Source organism: Perna viridis, chromosome 11, assembly GCF_037379345.1.
Source record: "Perna viridis isolate PV_CMFRI_1.1 ecotype Kerala chromosome 11, ASM3737934v1, whole genome shotgun sequence".
Lineage (NCBI taxonomy): Eukaryota > Metazoa > Mollusca > Bivalvia > Mytilida > Mytilidae > Perna > Perna viridis.
Genome location: NC_142455.1, coordinates 11,309,470 through 11,316,543, shown reverse-complemented (window position 1 = coordinate 11,316,543; position 7,074 = coordinate 11,309,470). Strand labels below are relative to the sequence as shown.

Genomic DNA, 7,074 nt, shown 5'->3' with positions numbered 1-7,074 from the left:
AACGCCTAAAACGCTTGAGTCTTGTGCATCTATTTTTGGATATATGATCAAAGTAATAGAGTATCAGACACAGTGACTGATCCAGATAAGTATGAAAGAAGAGAGGGCAATTCGGGTACCCAATTTTCTCATGAACAATGGCAAAAAAATGCATACATCTTTTTTCGATTATGTAAATTTAAAAAAAATATTAAATGACGAAATGGCTACTTTCCGATTTATAATATATAAAAAAATAATTAGATCAGGAACAACAAATTGACCGATTACAACAAAATACAACTTTCCTCTGCTGGTACTTTATATTATATGTAAATAAACCGAACCTATGACAGGGCCAATATGATTGACCGAAACCTATGACAGGGCCAATATGATTGACCGAAACCTATGACAGGGCCAATATGAAATTACATATTTATTGACAATTTATTGACCAACTCAACTAGATGATTTGTAGAACAGTTGTTTTCGTGTTTTACCAAGAACATGTAGGTTTATTTGCATTATTCAGTCTTAAATATCATTTTTGTATAAAATGGAAGATTTTTTTGTGTTTCTGCAGCTTTTAGTCCTGGTGATCCAAGTTAATTAAATCCAATTATTACTCAAAATGGCGGTGTCAAACGACCGGAAGTTCTGATGCCGTATTGGCCCTGGTTTGATCCATATTGGCCCTCTTTTTTCATATAAAAAATATATACTGTGAAAGTATTATTGTTATTGGGGTACCAATTTTCGTGGTTTTCGTGGGTAGACCAAACCACGAAATTTGGTTCCCAACGAATAAGAGATTCCCATTGATGTGTACAATGAAAACATTCAAACCACGTATTCAAGTATCCACGAATTTGTGTTTCTTCCCTAATCCACGAAAATTGGTATCCACGAATTAAAGTACTTTCACAGTAGATGCCCGGTTTGAATTCATATCAATTGGTCAGTTTTTGAGATATTTCAATGTATTTTGGGTAGTTGGTTAATAATGCATGTTATTGATAGTACGGCATTTAAATCAATGAACTAAATACGTCACATAGTGACATACCAAGTCACCTGACCATATATGAGACTACTATGAACTGCTACTATGGCACATCTCCTTGTTGCGAATTGAACTTACAGTAAGGTAAATTTACACGGAGTAACACAATATTAATTCATCTATTTAATTGAAAGATGATCATTTTCAACCTTCAACACAAGTGATTAATATGTACTTAAATACATGTTTTCTTTGTGTTTAAATGTAATTTAACCCCGCCCCATTGTTTGTGTCTGTCTCACTATCTGGCCTCTATGTCTTGTTTTATTTTTACGTTCAAGTTGCTGGATTCTATAGGGAAACTATTTCGATGTACCCGTGTAAAATGTTATTTACGGTCCAGCTTGTTGTGTGAGTGTTTCCTCGCTGTTCATTAAAACCCATAAGTGGCTAACATTTTCATCCCTATGTGGTTGGTGTCTTTTTAAAATATTTACCATAACCATTCTCTATTTCTCTATATGAATTGGCCATCCTTATTTGTATGTACTTATCTGACCATATATCATGTATGTTTGAATTAATTCGATTTAATGAACCTTTCAAATGTTTATATGCATAGCGTAGTTTGATACAAAAGTAGATATCGAACACAGTGACTACAAAATTGGGGCTAGAATCAAAATAACATTTAAGTTTGATTTTATCAGTTGGAATTGGTGTCTATATATCTAAAATAACATACATGTAGGTTTCTCATAATGAATGAAAACGACAATATTTGTTAAAAGTGCATTTGCCAATCACGAACTAGAAAAGCCTAAAATTGAAAAACGTGAAGGTTGCCAGTCTAATATTGGACTTTTAGGGCCAAATAGATTCAACAAGTTTTGTGTTTTTGTGGTTTGTTTTGTTGTTTTTGTGTTATTATTGTTTTTTTGTGGGTTTTTTTTGGGTTTTTTTTTTTTTTGTGTTTTTTGTTTTGTTGTTTTGATTTACATTTTCCAAAATTATTTCAAATAAGTTTTGTCGTTAATGAAGTTTTCAATGACATCATATGAAGGGTGACCATTCGATCAGGAAATATTGCCTATATGTTTTGAGAAGGTACTAGTAGGCTTAGATGATAAACAATCGTCAACGGAATCAAGAGTTTATTTTTTAACGAATTGATTGATCGACTTTACATATTTTAGTTCCATTTTGTTTTTGTGTTCTAATGGTTCAATGTATATGGAAAAAAAATGCTGACAAAGTTGAAATGGATAGAATAATAAATCATAATAAAAATCACTACCTGATAAAAGTACATGTATGTGTTTACATAATATATTTTCATAATTTATATATTTATTTCACAATGTATTTCAAACTTGTAAAACTAAAGATGTTTCAAAACTGATAAAATGTTACAGGCTGTTTTTCTGCATTTCTCTTGCAACTGTCTCTGATTTTCTGCAAGAGGACATTTCTGTCTGACGGCTCATCATGGCTTTGTTTGAATCGGTCGTCATTTACAGGTGCAAATCTGTTGTGCACATAGCCTGGCAGCTTTTAATCTCCAGGTTTTTGCTGCTTTTGATTCTCTGAAATTTTGGTATTGGAAACTTTGGTATCTCTGTTCGACAGATATATCAAGACTGACATTTTGTGTTCACTATATTAATAACTGAAACTTACAACTTAAATTTCACATTTGTTTTATTTTTAACTATACAATGAATAAAACGGGGACTTCCCAATTATCCAACTTTTCTAATTTTTTGAGGATAAAATCTTAAAATTTTATGAAAATTAAAGTATAAAACATTTATATAAGACAGTGCATTTTAAACGAACCTACATATATCTGCAAAAGTGTGGGAAGAATTTTTTTTTAAAAAAAGGTCATTCACAACATATAATTACTAAGACAGTGAAATTGGTATCGAGGACACTTCTTTTGCCTTCGAAACCTAGCAATTCCGGTGTTGGTTTAAACATGTACTTATAATATATTTAATTTTTTTCAAATTGTAAAAAACGAGGATTTGAAATGACCAAATCGCTAGGAAAAAGTTCATGTTCTGTTATTTAATAAAATTGTTTTTTACCAAAAAAAAAAAAGAGTTGATGACATAATTTATGTAAAAAGTATAGTGAAATACTTAAAATACGTTTTGTCATTAATGCAGTTTTATATTAATGAACCCAAATACATGTAGTAAAAATATACACCTAATGAAGAAAATGTTTTTAAACAAACCGACATATTTACGAAAGTGTGGGGAGTTTTAACTAAATTAGGTTATAAGTTAGGCCATTAATGCAGTTTTCAATGATATCATATGATGGGTGCTAATATCTTTCTAAAAGGTACTAGAAAGTCATTATGATAAACTATTGAACTCGTTCTTTTTTTGCGTTTTTTTTATGGTATTCAGAAAAAAAAATTGCTGACAAAGTTGTCGTACATTTCATGAAAAGGGCTTTGATATAAATAACTTGTGTGTCTGTGATGATGATTTGTACATGTTACCTAACGCTACATTGGGATATAAAACGAAATTACATGGTAAAAATGTTGAGATACGTATTGTGTTACTGTAAGGGCAGGCTTTGCAGTAGTGTAGAATGGTAGCTTAGGAAACATTGCCCCCATATCGTATTCGAAATAAAAGTTTTATACTTTATTTAAGTATTTTATTATTCGATTCTCTACAAAAAATGAATATATATTACATCAGCATGTAAACGATTTTATTAGTTCCATGATAATGCAATCTAAATGCCCGAGTAATGTTCTCGTTCCACACGTTTCCCTCAAATAAACCTCAGGTGTCACACGAATCGTTTTCTGCCTTTTGATTAGCTGAATGTACAAATGAACAATAATTAAGTTAATGCAATTCCTTTTTTTACTTTATTTCACAAGCTGCAAATTACTCATAAACAATGCATATCCATCGTTGGCACTGCAATCTATGTTTTTGCGATTCTAAGACTGCTTATGATATCGACCAGAAATCAAGAAAACACGATAAAGATGAAGAAAAGGCAATTCTATCCAATTTTTCCTTTCAGGTACGATTCAGATTTGCTACCATGGCAAGTGCCGTCCCTTGTTGTACTTTATGTGAACATCGACACATATCAATACCTGCAGAAGTATGGTGCCCAGAATGTGAAGAAGCATTGTGTGGGAACTGTTACCAGCATCATGGTCTGTCAAGGATTGTAAAGAAACATGAAACAATACCAATATCTAAATATGTCGAACTGCTGTCTTTCGTCCATGCAATTACAGTTTTGTGAAAACCATGGAGAGAATTTGTTAACATACTGCAAGGTTCATGAATGTCCCTGCTGTCTGAAATGTACCTTAGGGAACCATAGCACGTGTAAGGCCATTCTCCCCTTAGATGAAGTCATACACAATGCAAAGACATCAAATGCTTTTACTGAATTTGAACACGTATTGAAGGAGCCTGCTTTAAATATCAAGAAAATAAAAGATGACAAGGAAAAAATATACAAGAACTTGTTACAGAAAAGATGGAAATTAAATCGAAATTGCGAAAATGAAAAGGATCATTGTCGAACATTTCGATACACTCGAAGAAACCATTATCAAAAACTTAAACGATGTCGAGAAAGGGCATATTTCCAAAATTAACCAATTAGTTGGCATGTTATCGGAAAAAGAAAGAAATATCGTAAACAACCAACGGATGCTTAGTAAAGTAAAAGATCACGCCTCAAACCTTCAGGTATTTTTAGTCACCAAGCAAATGGTAGGTGAAGTAGATGAGTGTGAGAAATTCCTGACATCTCTCTTTGAGAGCAACAATTTGAAGACAGAACATCTAACATTCAACTTCGAAACTAAAATATGGAACTTTTTGTCAAAAGTTCAAGACCTAGGACAAATACATGTGGAAGACTCACCATGCGAAATTGGCCTGACGCGAAAGAAGGAAAAACAAGCACAGCTCTTATCACTTATCACAACACCGACATCTGTTGATGATATTAATCTTCGCCTAAAGAATCAGATATCAACCAATGGAAAATTAATCAGAGGTTTAACGTCATTACCAAACGGGAAATTATTGTATACTGAATTTCACTATCGAGAATGTAAAGTAGTGTGTATCAGCAATGACGGAACAACAGAATGGGTACTTAACCTGTCACATTCTAATAGGAGACAGTAAAGTAGCCGTGTCAAGTGGAGCGTCCGACCAAAAGAAAGTATCAGTAATTGACTTACAAACCAGATTAAACATCAAAACATATGAGTTTCCTTCGTGGGTATACGGCATATCAGTAATGAAAGGTAAACTTTTCTATTCCTGTAGAGGAAGGCGCGGCATTCAGGTCATTGACCTCTCAAACGGTACATTGACTAAAATTAATTCACAAACGGGTGGAATGTCATCACAGTCTTACATCACATTGTTTAGAGACAATATTTACTACACAGATCGCGATAAAAGTATTGTCATTTGTTGTGACATGACAGGAAAGAAAATTTGGATATGTCAAGACAAAAACATCTTGAGATATCCTTCAGGTATCGATGTAGACGGGAATGGATTTGTATATGTCGTTAGTTGGGATACGTGTAATGTCGACAGTTGACGATTCTCTTGATAATCCACAAACAATATTCTACGACAAGAAAACGTCGGAAATAATAATGGCAAATAACAAGGAAACCATTTTCAAATATTCATTTAGGTCGTAGATGCTATCATTTTATATTGATGTTTGTGTGTGTGTGTGTGTGTTTGTTGTAACTTGTGATATCCAATTAAGTTCAGATTAAAGAAGCCTCAAATATTGTGTATATATTTGATAAATGATTCTTTTGTTTTAAAAGTCAATCTGATTTACTTCCCATTATATTATCCATTAAACAAATCGATTTTATATATATAAAGATGGGTACCATATAAAACAAACAGTAATAAATTCAAATTAAAAATCAAAATTTTAATTAGTTGATGTGAACATGTGACGTTAGTGTGTTATCCAGTTCAATCGATATTTTTCTGTTACAAATTAGTAATGAATATTGTTTCCCGTTGAAAAATGTATATTATGGGATAAATTATGACTTGTTATAGTGTAAAGATTTGCATGAATTTTGGCGGGAAATTTGTAATAACTTTTTTATGGTAGAATTAAACTAAAGGTTATTAGTAAATACAATTTGCCTATAAAACCTAGCTTGCGTTCACATATTTGTTTTGTTGTCAAGAACATTGTTTATTAGGTATTCTGAAAGCTCAAGTTAAAACATTCTCTTTCAAAAATTGCATGACAATGGTTGTGTGGCGAAGGAATAATCAAAAACAACATGTTACCTATATTTGTGGGGATTTATTATATGTCAAAGGCCATAAATGACAGAAAATGGTAAAACGACTGATTGTGCGGCAATACAAAATATCTATTTTGCTTATCTCTAGATGAATTTGATCATAATCAAGAACACACATACAATTTGACATAGAATTATTTATTCGGGTATATGTTAAAACATTCTCTGTCAATAATGGAACTACAATACATATTTTATATATATCAACTGCAGTATTTGAACATACAGAAGTACAAACTATCGAGCTGCAGTATAACTGCTAACAACAATGAAATATTGGAATCACTGGCCTCAATCCACGGAGAAGAAAATGTCAGCCAAAGGCCATCCATTTGTTTTCAATGAACGACGAGGAAATCATCATACCACAGGACAGGCTGCAGCTGGCCTCAAAACATGTTTTAATACATGTTTTTATTCAAATCAAATTCCAAACCTGACCTGTATAAGACAGTGTTTCTATACAGGGATTCATAGAAATTCTTCATATTTCAGGTATATGTAAACACATTCTCGATCAATAATGGAAGTGAACTGCATACCATACATGCATTAATATTTGAACATACAGAAGAACAAAATATCCAGCTGCAGTATGACTTCTTACTACAATTGGCCTCAACATAAATGCAGAAAAAAATTTGGCATATGATATAAGTATTTAATATATTTGTATAAAAATATATGCAAAGTAAACAACATAGAACAGTTTTGAATGATT

The 7,074-nt window shown here is 32.1% G+C and overlaps 1 pseudogene across 1 annotated transcript; it reads left to right on the top strand.

Moving 5' to 3' along the window:
- The first annotated feature begins 1,057 nt into the window (after nucleotides 1-1,057).
- Nucleotides 1,058-7,074, top strand: LOC148602976 (uncharacterized; annotated as a pseudogene). The gene is made up of 2 exons (XR_015916793.1): nucleotides 1,058-1,129; nucleotides 4,049-7,074. The product of XR_015916793.1 is annotated as an uncharacterized LOC148602976 (transcript).